This window comes from Apium graveolens, chromosome 5, assembly GCF_009905375.1.
Source record: "Apium graveolens cultivar Ventura chromosome 5, ASM990537v1, whole genome shotgun sequence".
In the NCBI taxonomy this organism is placed as follows: Eukaryota; Viridiplantae; Streptophyta; class Magnoliopsida; order Apiales; family Apiaceae; genus Apium; species Apium graveolens.
This window is the reverse complement of record NC_133651.1, coordinates 98067821-98092645: the sequence shown is the minus strand read 5'-3', so window position 1 is coordinate 98092645 and position 24825 is coordinate 98067821. Positions and strand designations below refer to the sequence as shown.

Below are 24825 nucleotides of genomic sequence, written 5' to 3'. Positions count from 1 at the left end.
AACCCTCAATTGTCCAAATTTTTGGAGATGATTTATTTCTTAAAAAATATAATTTATGACTTAAATTTGTAAAGTGTTATACAATTGATATGTGATATGTATATTGTAAATTTTAAGTTATTTAGGTATTTGAATAATTTTAAGTATAAGTTACTTATAAGTTGATAATACGTTTGGTAAATTATAATTTATAAAATAAGTATTTTTTTGAAATAAAATTAGAATATAAATACAAATTACATGAATTAATAATTTTGATATATGAATATAAAATAAAAAGGAGAAAATTATCGATTTTTTTTAATTATTAAAATGGAGATTCCAGTTACTTAAATCGATTATTTAATTTGTACTACTAATATAGTTTCGCTTATTAATAAATGATATAGATAATTAAAATATTTTAAAAAATTAAAATTAAAATATGATAAATATTTTAATTATAAATTGATAATGTGTATAGTAAATCATAACTTATACGTTATAATTATCTATTAGAATGTAGATAATTAAACATAATAATTTTAATACATAAATAGGGAAATAAAAATATGAAATTTGAAAATAAGAAAACTAAAATATAAATAACAAAGTAATATAAATTGAAGAAGTAAGGCAGAGAGGAAGACAAACTGAAAATGAGAATGAAAAAGCAAAGAAACACAACTTTCTGATTTTCCTCGTATATGGTCCTAAGTGATCATTTTTTCTAGGGGTTAAATCTCAAAATAGTCACTAAATTGAAGGGCACATATGTTAGATATATTTGATAATGTCATGTCTAATATGATTTATGTTTAGTTTTCAGATCTTACTTAAACTGGACAAATCAATACTTAACTGAGATCAGCACTTATACTGAAGTCAGATTTTAAATTATCAGTACTTAAGTTTCAGGAGATATTTATCAGGAGATAATATCAGGACTTAAAGGAAACTTTCAGATAAGGAAGGCGGTTGATTGAAAGGAAAGAAGATCAAGACAAACGTAAGAAGAGATATGCATCAAAAAGGAATTCTATGAAGAATAGAATACTTGGAAGAAAAGATAACTGATTGATATATTTTAGGAAGCAGAATTATATTCCATATCAATTAGCGATTATCTTGTAACTGTGTAATATATAAACACAAACATAGGGTTTACACTATAAGTGTTATCATTATCGAGAATATTATTGATTGTAACCCTAGCAGCTCTCGTGATATATGTTCATCACTGAGAGAGGACAGTTCCATATTGTAACAGAGTTTATTATATTGAATAAAATTTGTTTTCTGTTACTTGAGTTCTTTAATTCGATTTGATTGTGATAAACACTGTATTCAACCCCCTTCTACAGTGTGTGTGACCTAACAAGTGGTATCAGAGCCTGTCTGTTAACACACAAACAATTTAAGATCCAAAAACAATCATGTCTGAAGCAGAAACTCCAACCAAGCCCACCAAAACTGAAGAACCTCCAAAGACTCAAATCCATAGTCGATATGAGGCTATTAGAGTTCCCATACTGAAACCATCTGAATATCCCATATGGAAGGTGAGGATGACTATGTTTCTGGAAGCTATAGATCCAGAATATCTTGACAGAATCAATGAAGGACCTCACAAGCCAACAAAGCTCGCTGTTGTAGTTGCAGGTGAAGCAGCAAAGTCTGTACCAAAGGAGAAGAGTGATTACACTGCTGAAGATATATCATCAATTGCTAAGGATGCTAAGGTACGACACTTGTTGCATAGTGCCATTGATAATGTAATGTCAAACAAGGTAATTAACTGCAAGACTGTAAAGGAGATATGAGATGCCTTGGAGACAAGGTGCCAGGGAACTTATTCGATTAAGAAGAACATAAAGACAATACTCACTCAAGAGTATGAACACTTTGACTCAAAGCCTAATGAGTCATTGACTGATTTATATGATAGATTTGTCAAACTTTTGAATGATTTGTCACTAGTTGATAAGGAGTATGATCTTGAAGATTCAAATTTTAAATTCCTGTTAGCTCTTCCTGAAAGTTGGGATTTAAAGGCAACAATTATAAGAGACAACTATAATCTTGATGAAACAACTCTTGATGAAATTTATGGGATGCTCATGACTCATGAACTTGAGATGGAACAAAGAAGCAAGAGGCAAGGAGGAAAGTCAAGGACAGTTGGTTTTAAGGCTGAAGAAGAATCCCCCAAGGCAGCTACCTCAAGGAAAGGCAAGGGAAAAGCGTTCATCACAAAGTCTGATACTGAGTCATCAAGTTCTGATAGTGATGATGACTCAGAACCTGAAAGCTTGCCTGAGATGGATGCTGATGAAGAGATGATGAAGCTGTATGCTCTTATGGTGAAAGGAATCACAAGGATTGCATACAGGAAATTCAAAAAGGGAAAGAGGTTTTCCAGGAAAGGTGCAAGTTCTGATAAGAAGAGTTTCAGAAAATCTGAAGGCAAAGAAGGGAAGTCTGACAGAGGAGATTACACAAATGTCAAATGCTACAACTGTGGTGAGAAAGACCACATATTTCCTGATTGCAAGAAAGTGAAGAATGACAAAGGCAAAGCTCTTGTCCCAAAGAAGAAAAGCTGGACAGACACTTTAGATTCTGAAAGTGAGGTGAACTATGCCTTGATGGCAAATGCTGATAGCAGTCCTGAAGCTGCTGAGTTGAAGATACCTCAAACTACTTATGCCTTTCATACTGATGATATTAATGAGTTGAGAAGATATCTTAAAACCATGTTCATTAGTTATAGAGATCAAACTTTAACATGTGAAAGATTAACTTCTGAAAATCTTGCTTGTAAAAAGAGGAATAATTATTTAGAAAAAGAGTTAGTCATGTTCCATCAAACTCAGAAAGATAGAGATGATGCTTTCTATGTTAGGGATGAAGAACTTAAAATGAATGAATCTCTAAAGACTGAGTTAGAAAAGGAAAGAGAGATTATCAGGACTTGGACTAACTCTGGCAGAACAACTCAGAATTTGTTAAGTAGTGGAAACTGGAAAGAGGGCTTAGGTTATGGAGATGATAAGAGTGATAAAGGAACTGTAGAAATTAAGCCTATAGTTGTTAAACAAAAGCCAAAGTTAAAACCTGTTAAGTTTGTAGCTGTAAAGTCTGATACTGAGAAATCAGAAGTTAAAGAGGAATTAACTTCTGACAAACTAAAACAGGAAAAGACAAGTGAAGTAAACGTAGGCTTAATGACAAAGAAGCAGCTTAAGCATAAGCTGAAAGATGTAAAGAATATAAACAAGGTAAAGTCACCTAGGAAAAATAGGAATGGAAAGGAAGGTGTGAATAAAAGCAATAATTATAAGCCTGTTCCTAATGCTCATAGAAAAACATGTCATAACTGTGGAAGTTCTAACCATCTGGCTTCTTTTTGCAGGAAAAATAAGAACATAAACTCCTTACCTTCAAAGTCAGGAGTTAAGAGTCAGTCTGTTAGATATAGGCCACAAAATCCTTGTGTTTATTGTGGTAGTTTATGACATTCCATTTATACTTGTAAGAAATATCATAGTTTGTACTATGATTATTATCAAATAAAACCTTCTTTAAAGAAAGTTAGCATTATTCCTTCTAGTGTAAGTTCTGATACAAAGTCTGATAGTATAAATGCTGATAAGAAAAATGTTAACATAAACTCTGATGCTAAATCCGCTGCAAATGTTAACAAACTTAATAAGGCCAAAGGATCCAAGCAAGTCTGGGTCCTTAAAACTAATCATTAGTGGTCTTTGTGATTGCAGGGCAATAGGAAAAACATCCTAGTTCTGGACAGTGGATGCTCAGGACATATGACTGGAAATAAAGCCCTGCTATCAGACTTTGTGGAGAAGGCTGGCCCAAATGTTTCTTATGGAGATGGCAACATTGGAAAAACATTGGGATATGGCAATATCAATCTTGGGAATGTCATCATTAAAGAAGTAGCTCTGGTCTCAGGACTTAAATACAATCTGCTGAGTGTTAGTCAAATCCGTGACTGAGGTTATCATGTGGATTTTTTTGAAGAACACTGTGAAGTTGTAAGCAAATCTACAGGCAAAGTTGTTCTAAAAGGATACAGGCATGGTAACATTTATGAAGCCAAGCTTTCAACAAGTACTGATAGTTCTGCAATTTGTCTGTTGAGTAGAGCATCAATTGAAGAAAGCTAGAATTGGCACAAGAAACTCTCTCATTTAAATTTCAACAGTATAAATGAACTAGTCAAGAAAGATCTTGTGAGAGGACTGCCAAAATTAGTATTTGCTCCTGATGGCCCTTGTGATTCATGTCAGAAGGCAAAACAAAGGAAATCTTCATTCAAGAGCAAGACTGAATCATCAATTCTTGAGCCTTATCACCTACTACATGTTGATCTATTTTGTCCAGTAAATATCATGTCTATTGCAAAGAAGAAATATGCTATGGTCATAGTGGATGAGTTCACCAGATACACATGGGTGTATTTCTTGCACACAAAAAGTGAAATTGCATCTATCTTGATTGATCATGTCAAGCAACTGGATAAATTGGTCAAAGATTCTGTGAAGATAATAAGAAGTGATAATGGCACTGAGTTCAAGAATTTGATTATGGAAGAGTTCTGCAAAGACAATGGAATCAAACAGGAATTTTCTGCTCCTGGAACTCCACAGTAAAATGGAGTTGTTGAAAGAAAGAATAGAACTCTTATTGAAGCTGCACGAACTATGCTTGATGAAGCAAAGCTACCAGCCTATTTTTGGGCTGAAGCTGTGCAGACTGCTTATTTTACTCAGAATGCAACACTCATTAACAAGCATGGAAAGACACCATATGATATGGTGAAGAAAAAGAAGCCAAATCTGAAGTATTTTAATATATTTGGATGCAAGTGTTTTGTTCTTAAGACTCACCCTGAACAGCTATCCAAATTTGACTTAAAAGCTGATGAAGAAATTATTGTTGGGTATCCACTTTCCACAAAAGCCTTCAGAGTCTACAATTTAAGAACAAGGGTTGTCATGGAATCTATTAATGTCTCCTTTGATGATAAGAAGATTACTGGACTTGAAGATTTCAATGATCATGATCAGCTGAGATTTGAAAATGAAGACTTAAATTCCGATACTGAAAATCCTGACAGTCTAAATCCTGATACTGCAAACTCTGATGGATTAAATTCTGATGTTATTGAAACTGTGGTGACTACGTCAAAGGAAGATGCACCTGTGCAGGGGGAGCATACTGAAGATACAACCACATCTCAAGAAGCATAAGAACATACAACTGGCTCTTCAAGTTCTGATTCATCAAAATCTGATAAGCCAAAGTCTGATAATTCTGAAAACTCAATTTCTGAAGGATCCAACTCAGAGAGCATAGTTTCAGGGGAGGGCATCAAAAAATGTTGATGAAGATAACATGGATCATGGGGGATCATCCAGTTCTAGAGAAAACCTTCCATCTGCAAGGAAGTGGACTAAATCACATACACCTGACTTAATTATTGGAAATCCTGATGCAGGTGTCAGTACTAGAACAACTACTTCAAGTGAATGTCTTTATAATTTTTTTCTTTCTCAGACTGAACCAAAGAAAGTGGAAGAAGCTCTCCAAGATGCTGATTGGGTGCAAGCAATGCAGGAAGAGTTAAATGAATTTGAAAGAAACAAAGTCTGGACCCTAGTGCCAAGACCAAAGAACAGATCTGTTGTTGGTACAAAGTGGGTGTTCAGAAACAAAACCGATAGTGATAGAATAATTACAAGGAATAAAGTAAGGCTGGTTGCAAAAGGATATTCTCAACAAGAGGGAATTGATTATGATGAAACATTTGTACCAGTTGCTAGATTAGAAGCCATAAGGATATTTTTGGCTTATGCAGCTCACAAAAAGTTTATTATCTTTCAAATGGATGTGAAAAGTGCTTTTCTCAATGGAGAATTGGAAGAGGAAGTATATGTTGAACAACCTCCAGGCTTTGTAGATCCCAAATATCCAAATCATGTCTACAGGCTTGATAAAGCACTTTATGGCCTTAAGCAAGCTCCAAGAGCATGGTATGAGACTCTAGCTCAGTTTCTTATGGAAAGTGGATTTAACAGAGGAACTATTGACAAAACACTGTTCTATCTCAACCATGGAAAGGACTTACTTTTGGTTCAGATATATGTTGATGATATCATCTTTGGTTCTACAAATGACAAACTTTGCAAGAAGTTTGTCAAACTGATGCAGTCCAAATATCAAATGAGTATGATGGGGGAACTTAGCTATTTTCTGGGCCTTCAAGTCAAGCAGAATGTAGAAGGCACTTTTATTTGTCAAACCAAGTACACTAGAAATTTGCTGAAGAAATTTGGAATGCAAGATTGTTAAAGTGCATCCACTTTCATGGCCACTGCAACAAAATTGGATAAGGATACTGGTAAATCAATAGATATTACTGATTACAGGGGTATGATTGGCTCACTACTCTATCTAACTGCTAGTAGACCTGGTATCATATATGCTACCTGTCTTTGTGCAAGATTTCAAGTAGATCCTAGAGAACTGATAAGTGGCATTTTATACCACTTAGAACGTCTTAAAATGGCTTAAATTGGTGTCTTGAAATCAAGTATTTTGTGTATTTGATGCGTTTTTCTAGTGTTTATGTATTTCAGGGTATTAGTTGCATTTCGGGGGAGGAATCATCAAGAATAAGCCTTGGCATGTGTTCACCATTGCGAGAGGAAAGGAATGGGCAGATTACGGCGAAGAAACGGAGCAAACCTGGATTTTTTCCAATAGAGGCCTGCGCGCCCGCGCAGCAATGCTGAGCGGCCGCGCAGCAACCTGCGCGCCCGCGCAGCTATGCTGAGCGGCCGCGCAGGGTCGGGGAAAAAGATAAATTATTTTAGACTTCTACTTCTGTTTGGCTTCCAACTTCTATGTAATCTGAGTTTTATGGGACTATTATATAGGTAGATTTGAGACGTTTTCACAGAGAGTATTAAGGGGATTATGTTTTAGATTGTGTTTTACGCAAGAAGCGAAGGAGATAAGGAAGAAGACCGATTTAGCACACCACAACGAAGAGGAAGCATATTTTCTTGTGATTCTTGTTTCGTTGTAATGTTGGATGCTAGTTTTCTTGCTTTGACTTATTTACTCTTGTGACGTACTCTGTTTTAATATAATTAGTTTAGTTATTATTTTCTTGTGTTTGTTTGTCATGATTTCATATGAACCCATGATGGCGATAAGTTCTATTATGGGCTAATCGTGATCATGGGGTTGCAACGGATTTATTATGGAATTCTTTAGTTAATTGTTTAATACTTTAGTGTGTGATGATTATATGATATCTAGTATTGGTTGTGCGTATTCGTCTTATGTGCGTCGGACATATAAGACAGGGTGTTAATCTCTTGTGAAGCGACGGTGGATCTTGAGATTTAGAACTTGCCATGCTAGCATAGGTTCATGTACGTTGAGCATGATTAGTGGGTAACTCTAACAGTTTTATTTGCCCTATGTAATCAAAAGGAATAACTTGAGCTTAAATCGTTGTATTGTCAATTTCTGTAGACATATAGGAACTCAACATAATTGATGACTATTCAACTTCTATCTTAATTGTGGATGCTTGGTAGAATGGTATTAGTACAATGAAAGTTGGCTTTTATCAGTTTCGTGTTATTCGATTAATATCATCACTGTCACATGCTAAAGGTAATAACAATGGCTATAGAAGGAAGTAATAATGAAGTTGTGATCTCATGAGTGTTTTATTATTGATAAATTGAAGTGTTAGTTAAGTGGTTAATTAAGTAGTTAATTATAGTTAATATTTAATCAATAATTTTAAGTGTTATTATCTTAACATTGAGAAGTAATCATACATTAGTGAGTGAGTTTAATTAGACAATAATTTAGTCTGAGTCTCTGAGGGAACGAACTAGAAAATATTCTATATTACTTGCGAACGCGTATACTTGCGTGAATATTAGCGAGTGTTTTCACCCTAACAAGTTTTTGGCGCCGCTGCCGGGGACTCGGCGTATTTGTTTAGTTTATGTACTTACCATCATTGGTCATTAGGACTCAGTGATTAGGACGTAGTAGTTACTTACTCTTTTCGGTTGTGTTTCAGGTACTTTAGCAAGCGTTTATGCAAACTCGTTCTCGTGCTCGCAAGAGGACTTTAGATACAGCTGAGGAGACAGACGAAGTTCTTGATATTCCGGAGAAGTTAGATTTTGAGGATTCGGATTCAGGAACTGAGCAGAAAGAACCAGTAAACATGGGAGATCGTATTGTTCAAGCTGATCCAGCTCTTATGGATTTTTCTCGGCCTAAAATTGATGACATTCAGTCAAGCATCCTTCATCCGGCTATTCAAGCTAACACCTTTGAAATCAAGCCGGGCACTATTCAGATGGTGCAGAATTCTGTTTCTTTTGGAGGAGCGGCAATTGAAGACCCCAACATGCACATAAGGAATTTTGTCGAGATCTGCAGCACTTTTAAGTATAATGGCGTGACTGATGAGGCTATCAAGTTGAGGCTTTTCCCATTCTCACTGAGGGATAAGGCTAAAGACTGGTTACATTCTGAACCAGCTGGGTCCATCACTACGTGGCAAGATCTTGCGCAAAAGTTTCTGGTGAAGTTTTATCCAATGGCAAAGACTGCTGCTATGAGGAGTGCTCTTACTCAGTTTGCGCAGCAACCTACAGAATCTATGTGCGAGGCTTGGGAACGCTACAAGGAAATGTTGAGAAAATGTCCACATCATGGAATGCTGGATTGGATGGTGATCACTGGTTTCTATAATGGTTTGGGGGCCCAATCTCGGCCCATGCTCGATGCAGCAGCTGGAGGAGCCTTATGGGCTAAAAGCTATACTGAGGCGTATAATCTTATAGAGACGATGGCTGCAAATGAGCATCAAAACCCAACTCAAAGGATGACGTCAGGCAAGGTAGCAGGTATTCTGGAAGTTGATGCAGCCACCGCTATTGCAGCCCAGCTCCAAGCGCTATCAATGAAGGTTGATTCTCTGGCTACGTATGGAGTTAATCAAATAGCTATGGTTTGTGAGCTTTGGGCAGGTTCTCATGCTACGGATCAGTGTTCTCTTGTCAATGAAGTTCAGTATATGAATAATTATCAGCGACAACAGCAGCCTGTGCCAGCGACCTATCATCCTAATAACATAAATCATCCAAATTTCAGCTGGGGGAATAATCAGAATGCTATTCAGCCACCATATCAGCAAGGAGTGAGTAAACAGTTTAACCCACCTGGATTCCAGCAACCACAGCAGTATGCTACAAGGCAATCATATCCTCAACAGGGAAGTACAGCTGCACCCACTAGTGCTGATTTTGAGGAACTTAAGCTGTTGTGCAAGAGTCAGGCGGTTTCTATCAAGACCTTGGAAAATCAAATCGGTCAATTAGCCAATGCAGTGCTCAATCGTCAACCTGGCACTCTTCCCAGTGACACGGAAGTACCAGGCAGGAAGGAAGCTAAAGAGCAAGTCAAGGCTATTACCTTAAGGTCTGGAAAAGTGGCTGATGCTGAAAAGGCAAAGGATGTCGAAGCTGAAGTTAGAGATGAAGAATCTAAGTAAAAGGAGAAAGCGGCGGAACCAAGGAAGACTAATGTTGAACACACTCTGCCTGAGGCTAATATAGGGGAGAAACAGCTCTATCCTCCACCACCTTTTCCTAAGAGATTGCAGCAACAAAAGCTTGATAGACAGTTCGGGAAGTTTCTGGAGGTGTTCAAGAAACTTCACATCAATATACCTTTCGCTGAGGCTCTGGAACAAATGCCTAGTTATGCGAAGTTTATGAAGACTATTCTTGCAAGGAAGGTGAAACTGGATGACCTTGAAACCGTTGCTCTCACGGAAAAATGCAGCGCTGTTCTGCAGCAAAAGTTACCACCAAAACTGAAAGATCCAGGAAGCTTCACCATTCCTTGCACCATTGGCAATCTAACTTTTGACAAGTGCCTTTGTGATTTGGGAGCAAGCATTAATCTGATGCCGTTGTCGATCTTTAAAAAGCTGGATCTGCCTGATCCAAAACCCACATACATGTCGCTACAATTGGCTGACCTTTCCATTACTTACCCAAGGGGCATAGTTGAGGATGTGCTCGTCAAGGTGGATAAGCTCTTCTTTCCAGCAGATTTTGTTATTCTGGATTTTGAGGAAGATAAGAAGATTCCCATAATCTTGGGAAGGCCTTTCTTGGCTACTGGCCGTACCTTGATAGATGTGCAAAAAGGTGAACTTACTATGCGGGTCCAAGATCAGGATGTGACCTTCAATGTATTCAAGGCAATGAAATTCCCTACAGAAGATGAGGAGTGCTTAAAAGTGGATGTGATTGATACTGCGGTTACTTCGGAACTCGATCACATGCTAATGTCTGATGTATTGGAAAATGCCTTAGTGGGGGATTTTGACAGCGATGATGAAGATAGCAACGAGCAATTACAATATCTGAACGCTTCTCCATGGAAGCGAAAGCTGGACATACCATTTGAATCTCTTGGTACTTCTGACCTTAAGAATGCTGAAGGGAAGCTCAAACCATCAATAGAGGAAGCACCTACCTTGGAGCTCAAACCATTACCTGAACACTTGAGGTATGCTTTTTTAGGTGATTCATCTATATTACCTGTTATTATTTCATCTGACCTTTCAGGTAGTGAGGAAGACAAGCTCTTAAGGATTTTGAGAAAATTCAAATCGGCTATAGGATGGACCATAGCAGACATCAAGGGGATAAGTCCTTCATATTGTATGCATAAAATTCTGCTAGAGGAAGGTAGTAAGCCAACTTTGGAACAGCAGCGAAGACTGAATCCCATCATGAAGGAGGTGGTGAAGAAAGAAATTCTGAAATGGCTAGATGCAGGCATCATTTATCCTATTTCTGACAGCTCGTGGGTGAGCCCCGTACAATGTATACCTAAGAAGGGAGGTATCACTGTGGTCGCAAATGAAAAGAATGAGCTCATCCCTACTCGAACAGTTACAGGATGGAGAGTATGCATGGATTATAGAAAATTGAACAAAGCCACAAGGAAGGATCACTTCCCCCTTCCATTTATTGATCAAATGCTTGACAGATTGGCGGGTCATGAGTATTTTTGTCTTCTGGATGGTTATTCCGGGTTTAATCAGATTTGTATTACACCTGAGGATCAGGAAAAGACTACCTTCACTTGTCCATTTGGCACATTTGCTTTTCGCAGAGTTTCGTTTGGGTTATGTGGCGCCCCGGCCACTTTTCAGAGATGTATGATGGCTATATTCTCTGACATGATTGGAAATAACGTCGAAGTGTTCATGGATGACTTCTCCGTCTTTGGACACTCATATGATGAATGTTTGAATAATCTGTGCGCCGTACTCAAAAGATGCGTGGAAACTAATTTGGTGCTTAATTGGGAGAAATGTCATTTTATGGTGCGTGAAGGCATTATCCTTGGGCATAAGGTCTCTAGCAAGGGTCTGGAGGTGGACAAGGCCAAGGTGGGAGTCATTGAAAATCTTCCCCCACCTAATTCTGTGAAAGGAATCCGTAGTTTTCTTGGTCATGCGGGTTTTTATCGGCGATTCATCAAGGACTTTTCAAAGATATCTAAGCCGTTGTGCAATTTGCTTGAGAAAGATGTGCCGTTCAAATTTGATGATGAATGTTTGGCAGCATTCGAGACTCTCAAGAAGAGTTTGATCACTGCACCAGTTATTACAGCACCAGATTGGATAGAACCGTTTGAGATGATGTGTGATGCGAGTAATTATGCGGTAGGTGCAGTTCTGGGACAGCGCAAGAAAAATCTCTTCCATGTGGTCTACTATGCGAGTAAGACTTTAAATGGTGCCCAATTGAACTATACCACTACTGAGAAGGAGCTTTTGGCTATAGTCTTTGGCTTTGAGAAATTTTGATCTTATCTGCTTGGTACGAAAGTAACAGTATTCACTGATCATGCAGCTATTCGCTATCTGGTTTCTAAGAAGGATTCGAAGCCGAGACTCATTCGTTGGGTACTTTTACTTCAGGAATTTGAGTTAGAGATCAAAGATAGAAAAGGTACTGAGAATCAAGTAGCTGACCATCTCTCTAGGTTGGAGAATCCCGATTCTACTTCACAAGATAGGACGTTAATCAATGAATCTTTTCCGGATGAGCAGTTGTTTGCAATTCAGGAGGAAGAACCATGGTTTGCAGATATTGTAAACTATCTCGTCAGCAATATAATGCCTCTTAATTTGACATCCGCTCAAAAGAAGAAGTTTCTGCATGAGGTGAAGTGGTATATGTGGGATGGACCATATTTGTTTAGACAGGGAGCTGACCAGATCATCAGGAGATGTATCCCGTTCTGTGAGACGGAGGGGATATTACGAGACTGCCATTCCACGGTTTATGGTGGACACTATGGAGGTGAGAAGACGGCAGCTCGTATTCTGCAAGCAGGTTTTTTCTGGCCTACTTTGTTCAAGGATGCTCATCAGTTTGTTTTAAGGTGTGATCGTTGCCAAAGAGTGGGAAATTTGTCAAGGAAGGATGAGATGCCATTAAATGTGATGCTTGAAGTCGAGGTCTTTGATGTGTGGGGAATCGATTTCATGGGGCCTTTTATCGCGTCTTGCAATAATCAGTACATCTTGCTGGCAGTCGATTATTTCTCAAAATGGGTCGAAGTTAAAGATTTACCGACAAATGATGCAAAGGCAGTGCTAAATTTTCTTCATAAGCAAATTTTCACAAGGTTTGGAACACCTCGGGTAATCATAAGTGATAAAGGATCGCATTTTTTGCAACCGTAAGTTCACTTCTATAATGCAGCGTTATAATGTGAATCATCGAGTAGCTACTGCCTATCATCCGCAAACAAATGGTCAAGCGGAAGTGTCTAACAGAGAGATAAAGCGTATTCTAGAGAAGGTTGTTTGTCCGTCAAGGAAGGATTGGTCTTTAAAGCTCGATGAAGCTGTTTGGGCTTACAGAACAACATACAAAACTCCACTTGGGATGTCACCGTTTCAGTTGGTGTACGGTAAGGGATGTCATCTACCGGCGGAGCTTGAGCATAAGGCCTACTGGGCATTGAAGAAATTGAACCTGGATTTAGATGCAGCTGGTAAGAAAAGAATGCTTCAGCTTAATGAACTTGATGAATTTCGACTTCAAGCGTACGAGAATAACAAAATGTATAAGGAAAAGGTGAAGAGGTGGCACGATAGGAAGCTACATCCTAAGTTATTTGTGCCAGGGCAACAAGTTCTTTTATTCAACTCTCGGCTCCGACTTTTTTCTGGGAAGTTGAAATCAAGGTGGTCTGGACCTTTTATTGTCAAAACTGTGTTTCCACATGGAGCGGTGGAAATTTTTGAGAATGATTCGGACCAAGCATTCAAGGTTAACGGTCAGCGGTTGAAGCACTACTATGGGGACATGGCAAACCGAGAGGTGGTTAGTGCCATTTTGTTGACTACTTGAGAAAGGTACGGAACGTCAAGCTAATGACGAAAAAGAAGCGCTGCGTGGGAGGCAACCCATGAATTGTTGTTACAGGAACCCTTAGAAGTTAATAACCTATCCAAAAACACAAAAAAACCAGAAAATAGGGGCTGAATTTTTTTTTCCAGAGACCCTCTGAACGCTCGCGCAGCTATGCTGAGCGGCCGCGCAGGGGTCGAGTTCCAGAAAATTTTTTACAGTTCAGAAAAAAAAAACAAACAAAAACACAAAAACAGTTTTAGCCCATAAACCCACGAATTGTTCCCACTACCCCATCATTTTATCCCTTAATTCCCAAACCCTAATCTAATCCACACCCTATATATACATACACCTATCCTACATATCTCCCACAAAACTTCCTACACTTAAACCCTCTCACAAACATCAAAAATCAGTTCTTACACACTTTTATTCACGAATCAATGGCACCCAAGAGAGCACGCACTATTGACAGCAGCAGCACAGTTCCTACTGCTGATTCATCGAGGGGTACTGCTGCAAGGCCTCGGTTAACTGACAGAGCTGCAGAGGAGGAGTACACTAGGCTGTTGGGGAAGCCGATTCTGAAGGAGAGGGGGTTTTTACCATCAGGGAGGGATGGTGAGTTGTTGCCCATGATTGCAGAGAAGGGGTGGATAGCTTTTTGTGAGTCACCCGAAACAGTACCGATGAGCGTTGTTCGCGAGTTCTACGCGAACGCGAAGGCTGAAAAGAATGGGTTTTCTGTAGTCCGTGGGCTGACGGTTGATTATCATCCTGCGGCGATTCGCCGTGTGATTGGACAACGAGAGAGGAAGCCCGAGGAGGAGAACTGGAATGAAAAGACTGCTGAGGATTTTGACTTGGATTTGATTTGTGCGACTCTCTGTCGACCGGGCACAGTTTGGACCCGCAGTCCAGGCAATAATGAGTATCGTCACTTTCCGGCGATCGCCATGAACAGGTATGCCCGTGCATGGAATGCATTTATATGTGCTAATATTTTGCCTTCTTCACATGCACACGAGGTCACAGTTGAGAGAGCACAGTTGTTGTGGGGAATTCTGCATGATGAGTACTATGTGGACCTTGGTAAGTTTATCTACCAAGGAATTCTGAAGTTTTTGAGGGGAGCAAAGCATATGAACATCCCTTATGCATCCACGGTTACGAAGCTATGCCGAGCAGTGGGAGTGAACTGGCCGGCTCATGAGCAGTTGCGGTTGCCAGCAGCTCCGATTGATTCTGGCACTCTGAATGGGATGCAGGAGTGGACCGGTGGTGAGCCTGAGGAGCATGGGCTGGGTTATCATCTTCCAGGAGGGCGTCCAGCACGAGGTGCTACTATGGCTAGGCCAGGGCATGGTGAGGCTGGTTCTTCGAGAGCTCAGGAGGGTGCTGGGATGGGTGATGCCCAGTATAGGAGGCTTTCACGGCGGATGGATGCCATGTATGAGACGCAGAGCAGGTTTGCTCAGGAGCTCACCCTTGCGTTAGGGACTGCTTTTCGAGGCCTTGGAGCTGATATCCAGTGGCCAGTTTTTGGTGAGGACTCTGCATACCCACCGCCTGATACTCCACCCACTGAGGGTGATGATGATGATGACTCCGAGTAGGTATACCCTGTGTTCCTTTCTACTAGTTTCACTGAGGACAGTGAAGATTTTTAGTTTGGGGGTGGTAGTTAAGGAATATTGTGTGTATGTCATTTAGTTGCATATTCATGATAGTTTAGTTCATATAGTTGCATAATTTATGCCATTTAGTTTTTTTTATGAATGTCATGTAGCTCATGCATTTACCATGATCCCTTTTGCAATAAGTTATCGACTGAATTGTGATATTGATGCGAGTGTAGTGATAGCATTAAAGTGATATTAAGTTGTGTAGGTTGATATGCATGCTAGAAACAATTGTAAGTCCACTAAGTCTTAAAGAATGCGTAAGGGCTAGATTGTTGTTATGATTTGGTTGTTTTCAAGGTCAATCTACTTATTATGCTTAGAATTCGATTATAGGTTCTTAGTGATAAAGACATGAAAAAAGAAAAAAATTTGGAGAAAAAAATATGGAAGTTGTTGCTAGTTGTGGCTAGGCGTCAAATGGCTAGTAGCCGGCTCGCATATGTTGCGAGTAGTCTAGGGTTGAGCAAGATGGAGCGAAATGCACTTGCTCAGAAGTTATTAAAAAAAAAAATTGCATAATTGATCAAGAGTGGGCTCTTTGGTATTCGAGTTATTAAGTTCTTAGGGGACTTTGTGCCTAGTGACCTAAGGCTTTTAGAGTCTGGGATCCGCTAACCTAACGCTCGTTACATGGATACCATTGTATAAGTCTTTTGTGGACCTCACTCATTGCACGGTCAAATAAGCATTTGAGTTGTAAATAAAAAGCACGATTCCGTAGTAAGCTCCAGAGTTCTTGTAGAATGTATATCACTTTGTGCCTAGAATTTTTATTCTTTATATAATCATAGGATTGCCTTGAGGATAGTCTAGTCATAGTAATTGGTCTAGTTCCGAAGCATATCTGTTAAGCATTTGCACACACCACGTTTCTGGCTGTATGTCCGTTTGCATGAGTTTATTGATCTTTAGTTGTCTAACTGCATTCGTTGAGATGTGACAATTTGGTTGGTTAATTGTAGTAAGGGGGATCGTTGCATTTTCATATAGATTGCATTTATGCATATTTTTATTTGTTTTTGAGTTTGTGACGCTTGAGGACAAGCATCGATTTAAGTTTGGGGGTGTGATAAGTGGCATTTTATACCACTTAGAACGTCTTAAAATGGCTTAAATTGGTGTCTTGAAATCAAGTATTTTGTGTATTTGATGCATTTTTCTAGTGTTTATGCATTTCAGGGTATTAGTTGCATTTCGGGGGAGGAATCATCAAGAATAAGCCTTGGCATGTGTTCACCATTGCGAGAGGAAAGGAATGGGCAGATTACGGCGAAGAAATGGAGCAAACCTGGATTTTTTCCAGTAGAGGCCTGCGCGCCCGCGCAGCAATGCTGAGCGGCCGCGCAGCAACCTGCGCGCCCGCGCAGCTATGCTGAGCGGCCGCGCAGGGTCGGGGAAAAAGATAAATTATTTTAGACTTCTACTTCTGTTTGGCTTCCAACTTCTATGTAATCTGAGTTTTATGGGACTATTATATAGGTAGATTTGAGACGTTTTCACAGAGAGTATTAAGGGGATTATGTTTTAGATTGTGTTTTACGCAAGAAGCGAAGGAGATAAGGAAGAAGACCGATTTAGCACACCGCAACGAAGAGGAAGCATATTTTCTTGTGATTCTTGTTTCGTTGTAACGTTGGATGCTAGTTTTCTTGCTTTGACTTATTTACTCTTGTGACGTACTCTGTTTTAATATAATTAGTTTAGTTATTATTTTCTTGTGTTTGTTTGTCATGATTTCATATGAACCCATGATGGCGATAAGTTCTATTATGGGCTAATCGTGATCATGGGGTTGCAACGGATTTATTATGGAATTCTTTAGTTAATTGTTTAATACTTTAGTGTGTGATGATTGCATGATATCTAGTATTGGTTGTGCGTATTCGTCTTATGTGCGTCGCGAACATATAAGATAGGGTGTTAATCTCTTGTGAAGCGATGGTGGATCTTGAGATTTAGAACTTGCCATGCTAGCATAGGTTCATGTACGTTGAGCATGATTAGTGGGTAACTATAACAGTTTTATTTGCCCTATGTAATCAAAAAGAATAACTTGAGCTTAAATCGTTGTGTTGTCAATTTCTGTAGACATATAGGAACTCAACATAATTGATGACTATTCAACTTCTATCTTAATTGTGGATGCTTGGTAGAATGGTATTAGTACAATAAAAGTTGGCTTTTATCAGTTTCGTGTTATTCAATTAATATCATCACTGTCACATGCTAAAGGTAATAACAATGGCTATAGAAGGAAGTAATAATGAAGTTGTGATCTCATGAGTGTTTTATTATTGATAAATTGAAGTGTTAGTTAAGTGGTTAATTAAGTAGTTAATTATAGTTAATATTTAATCAACAATTTTAAGTGTTATTATTTTAACATTGAGAAGTAATCATACATTGGTGAGTGAGTTTAATTAGACAATAATTTAGTCTGAGTCTCTGAGGGAACGAACTAGAAAATATTCTATATTACTTGCGAACGCGTATACTTGCGTGAATATTAGCGCGTGTTTTCGCCCTAACAAGAACCTCACTTAACAGTTGTGAAAAGAATTTTCAAGTATCCTAAGGGAACAGCTGACCTGGGATTGTGGTATCCTACATAATCAAACTTTAAACTAATAGGTTACTCAGATGCAGATTTTGCAGGTTGCAAAATTGACAGGAAAAGCACAAGTGGAAGCTGCTAATTTCTTGGAGGCAGATTGGTTTCTTGGTTTAGCAAGAAACAAAAGTCAATTTCCATATCAACTGCAGAAGCAGAATACATTGCTGTAGGAAGCTGTTGTGCACAGATTCTTTGGATGAAGAATCAGTTACTGGATTATGGGTTAACATATTATAAAATCCCTATTTACTGTGATAATCAAAGTGCTATTGCTATGACAGGTAATCCAGTTCAACACTCAATGACAAAGCACATCAGCATAAGGTACCAATTCATAAGGGAACATGTGGATGAAGGTACAGTGGAATTGCACTTTGTTCCAACAGATCAACAACTAGCAGATATCTTCACAAAACCACTGTGTGAAGCTACTTTTACAAGATTGGTAAATGAACTTGGAATGGTTTCAGGTTCTTTCTCTAAATCTGCTTAGCTTTTGTTCTGATGCATTAGACTTTATGATCAGTATTTACAGATATTACTATATTTGTGTATTCTGTGCTTAATTGAAAATTGCTTAAGTAATGATTATTGTATGATGTGAATTTCTAAACTCTGATAGTGATATGAATGTTTCTGTGATTATTCAATCCAATGAGGATAAAATGCTAGATGCTGACCTAGTAGTCTTTAATATACTAACAAATCCCATGTTTGAAGTAATTGTTTATGTGGAAATCTGTTGACATAAGCAAATTCTGATATTGAGCTTAGTTAAGTTTACTTTGTCTATCTTATTACTAAGTCAAAAACAAGAATAATGCTTCTCATCTGTTAAGTTCTGATGTTAGTAAATCTGGTGAATGTACTAAGTGCTTATAAGCCTCACTTATCAAAAGAAAAGGAAAAGAAAAAGAAATAAAAATCAGGTACTCCTTTAAGATCTAGAGTAAAAACTGTGGAAGGGAAGACCCAAGTGTAATGCTGGTATTAAGTAATATGCATCAGAAAAGAAAAAATAAATATTTTTCTTGGTGACTTTTCACACTCTATGATTACTGGAGAAATACTCTGATAATAGCATAAATTCTAATAAGCAGTCGTGACTCACTTACACTGAGAATCCACGTTAAAATGGAATTTCAAAAGATGCATAAAATGAGCACAAAACAGTTGAGGTTGACTCATGCATGAACTCATTCTAAAGTAGACTTCAGAATCATGACAGATTTTGAGCAAAGTTCTTAGTTATGCCTTATTTCTAAGATGTACTGAAGTGAATCAGACTTTAATCTTGATATGATATTCAGCTTACAGCACACACATACACTCCATATGAATAATGAAAATTACTGTGGTGATAAATGTTGCTTTAGATGAACGTTTAAGTGTCAGTTGCATAAATTCTGAGGACAAATTCTGATGAAAGTTCTGATGATTAAGTTCTGAAAGAAATGAAATTTGAATTTGTGTGAAGAATTATAGAAATAGGCATTCACTCTTCGAGTTATGATATCATGTTTTGATGACTGCTAAGTTCTGATATAAGTCTAAGTTCTGATATTACACTCTGATTCTTTACTTGACTTATATGTGGTTAAAATCTGAAATAGTCTTATTTAAAATCAGAATATATTTGGGTGAGATATTAAGAGTCAAAGAAGCTGAGAAGGTCTCTTCTCAGAAGGATACTGGAATTGGGGGTTCTAAGCTTCTCAAAAGGCTTAGAAGGATTTATTATGATGAAACTCCCAAGGTATCTCCATCTTCAAAGAGATACAAGAAACAGAGAGCTCACAGGGACAGGGCTAAGCCAGTTTCAGAGGATGAGGAAGCAGCAACTAAGGAAGGAGATCAGGAATCTCTAATCTCAAAGGAGCCGGAATTTGCTGAAGCTACTACATCTACACCTCCATTGTCCCCAACTCAGGAAACTGCTCAAGATAAAGTATCTACACCACCTGTGTCTCCTATAAATGAACCAGTATCTACTGCAGACCCAGGCACAAGTGCTGAGATTGATATTCACAACCTAATTGTGCCTGAGGTTCTCTATTTAGAAGCTCCACCAGCTCAAATCAATCCATCAACAACACCAACTCCTGATGCTGATGATACTCCAGAATTGTCTACAACACCTTCTCTACATCTAGGCATTGAAGATCAGACTAAAGGTGAACATCAGAATATGACTGTTGATCAGAATTTGGAAGCAGATCAGCACTTAGAGGATGATGTTGAAGCCTCAATAGCCTCTCATACTGTTCTTTTATCAGAGGATGTTGGCTCTGTAAGTTCTGATGCTGCAAATGTTGATGATACTGGTGATGCTGCTACAAATGAAGATACTAATGCAGCTGGTCCTTCTGGACATGCACCTCTACAAGCTCCTTCAAAAGCTGAACTAGTGAAAAAGTTTGTTAGAGGAGATGCACCAGTACCTTGGAGTGAAACTCCTAGAGGACAGGAGTGGACTAAGGAATGAAACTCAGTCAGTTTTATTCCTTCTGAAAAGATTATTGCTAATCACTTGGAAAAAGCTGATGAGATGTTAGTTAATGATGATTTCAAAACACAACTGAGAGTTACTGCTTTGAGTACTAGACATCTTCAAGGTCAACACTCAACAACTCATGCCGAGGTGCATAAAATTCAAGAAGCTTTAATCAAGCAAGAAACAACTATGAAACTTGAAAAGAAAAACTTTTTCAAACCTACCTTTGACAGAGTTGCCTACATTGAGAAAACCCAAGAGAAGCAACAATCTCAGATTGATGAAATTTTGAAAAATCAAGCTTCTCAGCAATCTCAACTAAATGAAATCCAATCCTCAGTGGAATTGCTTCTCTCTCTTCTTTTACCTGCTGATGCCAAAAGGGGGAGAAAGTAATTAAGTCTAAATACAAACCTGGTAAGATACTGAAGAAAAAGGATGATGGTAATGACCCGGGAAACTCTGGAATGAGTGAAGGTCGTGGTCAAGGTGGAAGTCTCTCATCAAGTAGAGCTGGAACTACAAGTCATAGAACAAGTTCTGATACTGGGAGAAGAATAAATTCTGATACTGGTAAAAGGATAAGTTTTGATGAACTTTTGGATCTTGATGAAGAAATTTGAAGACAGTTATTTCTGAAAGAAAATCCAGTAATGGACTTTGAGAGTCTAATGGAAGAAAAAGCTAGACTTAAGTTAGAAAAGGTCAACTCCAAATCTGAAGCTTCTGTTGTTAAAAAGAAACTTCCTACGGCTAAAGGCATTGTGATAAAAGAAAGGACAAATCCTGTGGCAACCAAGGCCAAATCACAATTGCAGATAGATCCAAGGTCCAAGGGCAAAGAAAAAGTTGGTGAACCTGTAAAGGTTTATGTGCCTCCTATGGATGAAGAAATTTCTGTTGAAGATGCTGATCTTACTCTGACTTCAAAGAAGATTTCTAAGACAACCTCTGACATGGCTCAAGTTGTTCAGAGTCAAGATATAGTTAGTTCTGATATAACAATGAAGCAAGCAACCTCTGATATAGCTCAAGTTGACTTGATATCAGAAGATAAGTCAAAGGAAACCTCTGACATTGCTCATGTTAAATCCTCAAAGTTACTCCTACCAGGATTCACTAAAGCCAAACAAACTCAACCTTTGAAGACTGCAGCAAGTGGTTTTGAAGCAAGAGTGGTTACTGGAAAGGAAGCAAGAGATAAATCTGGATTGGGTAGTGCTGATAAAAGAAGAGTACAAAACACAACCAATGATCCAACTTCCTTAAGTGAACCAGGTATTGGAGCAACTCCTGAGAGATTGAATCAACTAGAATCTATATAGATGGTCTATCATACCTTCTTGAAGGAACACATCTTGTTATATTTCATTACAGATGGAAGGGTTTACCATATAAGGGAAAATGCTATACCACTGAAGTATTTTGAGGAACTAGAACATGTTTTATTCTTACTTCAAGTGAATAACAGAATAACAGAAAGTGCTGCAATTTATTTGAAGACTCAAATTTAGAGACAGAATAAGCTCTATTCTGTAAAGTCTAACAGCACATACTGTCCCAAGTACAGAGATCACAAGGGTGATTTTGTTGATATGAAGCCTAATACTGCAAAGATCAGAACATATCTTGGTATTAAAGGACTTGAATTCAATCTAGAGTTGGACAAAGCCTATGTCATAAGACTGGATCAGGAGTTGAGAAAAGCAAAAATAAATGATCTCAGGGCTGCTATCTTCCAAACTGGTGAAGATACTGCAGAACTTAAAGATGCTAAAAGGAGGATGATTGATGAACTCAGATATGCTGAGAGATGTTTGTTAAAGAACTATCTCATAACAACTCCTGACATCAAAGAGATCAGAAAGTGAAGCCAAGTCAAGATCTACAACTGCTCAAATTCTGATGTGTATACAGACTGAAGTTGTTATCAGAAGTTAAAGTTGGTAAAGTTTTAAGGACTGTAAGTTGTAGTTATCTAGTCAAATTATCATGCATTTGTACTTAATGTTTTTGACATCATCAAATATCTGTTAAACTTGTATATTATGCTAATTTACAAGTTGGGGGAGATTGTTAGATATATTTGATAATATCATGTATAATATGATTTATGTTTAGTTTTCAGATCTTACTTAAACAGGACAAATCAGTACTTAACTGAAATCAACACTTATACTGAAGTCAGAACTTAAGTTATCAGTACTTAAGGTTCAGGAGATATTTATCAGGAGATAATATCAGGACCTAAAGGAAACTTTTAGATAAGGAAGGCGGCTGATTGAAAGGAAAGAAGATCAAGACAAACATAAGAAGATATATGCATGAAGAAGGAATTTTATGAAGAATAGAATACTTGGAAGAAAAGATAACTGATTGATATATTTTAGGAAGCAGAATTATATTCCATATCAATTAGCGATTATCTTGTACATGTGTAATATATAAACACAGACATAGGGTTTACACTATAAGTGTTATAATTATCGAGAATATTATTGATTATAACCCTAGCAGCTCTCGTGATATTTGTTCATCACTGAGATAGGACAGTTCCATATTATAACAGAGTTTATTATATTGAATAAAGTTTATTTTCTGTTACTTGAGTTCTTTAATTCGATTTGATTGTGATAAATACTGTATTCAACCCCCTTCTACAGTGTGTGACCTAACAACATATAACAAAACTTACTCAAGTTATCGGGTACTCGTATGTACTACTTTAGTAATAAATAATGATACTGCCGTTAGTGGTATTTGTTGACCTAACGGAAAATAAGTTGACCTTGACATGGATACCAGCTGGAAAGGCTCGTGACATGTGGAAGGTTGCCCCCAGTCCAGCTAAACAAGACACTTTCAATCTTCTAAAACCCACTCAACCTCTTTTCTCTAAGATCACAATTTTCCTTTTAGTAATTTTAAAAAAATTGAAACAGAATATTGATAAAAAGAATATCCTTTAAGAAAATTAATTTAAATCACACTCATTCTTTTGAATCTTATGGAAAAAAATATTTTACTTGAAAATTTTTAAAATTATATTGTGATTTATGGATTGGTCATAATTTTTAAAAATAAGCGTAAAATATAATTGGATAAAATATATTATACAACAAAATGCTTACAAGATAAGAAGACCCGTTTATTTTTAACTTTAGATCAAGTTTTTTTAATACAAAATCTTTGAATTTCTTTTTAATTTAAAAAAATTTAAAAATAAAATAAAATTTACTTTTACTTTTAATTTTAAATCACAGCCATGTTGCCTTTAATTTATAAAAAAATTTAAATGACAATGTTGACTAAATAATTTAATGAACTCTATTTTTTCGCATCAAATATTTTAATATTGAAAATTTTGAAAAACAACTACAATAATAATCTATCTTTTCATTTTTATGGCATTAAAGATAAATGAAATCTATAAAGAATAGAAATACTTTTTTTTATCCAAAAGATAAAATTAAACGATCATTTGAAACATAAAAAAACAAAAAAAATCACAAAAAAATAAAAATAAATTGGGCATGGCTACAGTGGAAATCAATAATTATATACACCTCTAATCTAAAGCTATAAGGACGATGAAAATTCACACATCAAAACCCACTTTTCAGGTTTCTTGAGTCTTTCCCTTCAGTTATGTATACTTATGTGTCTGAGGTGAAAATTGAAGAAAAAAATCTTTGTGCCCGTTTGGGAAATCTTAAAATAAGTAACTTACAACTTAAAATGAATAAGTGACTTATAAGTTTTAAGTAGATAAATATATATAAGTTATATAAGTATTTGGATAATTTTATTTAAAAGACAGAATTGTTTTATTTAAATAATTTATAATAAATAATGTTTAAATACAATTAACTTAATTTATGGATTTAAAAATAGAAAAACATTTAAAAACATATATTTTAAAATTAAAATTAATAAAAAAGTGAAAAAAATCAAAATAAGTTGAGAAAAAGTACATAATTACTAACATTCAACTTATCAGCTTATAAGTTATAAATTCAACTTATAAGTTAGGTCGACAAACACTCGTCGATAAGTGAATAAGTTACTTTTTAAGTAACTGCCAAACAGGCCCTTTATCATCTTCTGGGTGTACAAATCTTGAACTAGTCGTTATGTAGATGCTGAATCAAATTAATTTGATTCTCACTGATGTTTTTTACAAATAATATAAAATATACTTACATGTTTGAAAAGTTAAAATTGTATTACATGGGCTAGGAATCCACGTAGTGTTATAGGTGTAGCCACCTCTTTTCAGCTGTGATTTATTACTCTGCTCTCAGACATGTGCGGTAACATTGCTGGAAATAATCTTCTGCTACCAGCAAACAAAATCTGTCCAAATGCAAAGAGTAATAAACCATTAGACCTGCTAGATGGACCTTCGCTTGAGGTAGACTTGTGGAATTTACTTTGCACTAGAGCAGTCCAAGGAAACTATCATGAAGAAGGTGAATTATGGCTAGAGGGTTTGAAGATGGCGCATTTTTGGAACTCATATTTGGGGAT

The 24825-nt window shown here is 37.1% G+C and overlaps 1 non-coding gene across 1 annotated transcript; it reads right to left on the bottom strand.

Annotated features, from left to right (window-relative positions):
• Positions 1–8659: 8659 nt before the first annotated feature.
• LOC141662552 (small nucleolar RNA R71) lies at positions 8660–8766 on the bottom strand. The gene has a single exon (XR_012550662.1). It is a non-coding gene; the product is annotated as a small nucleolar RNA R71 (small nucleolar RNA).
• Positions 8767–24825: the final 16059 nt, after the last annotated feature.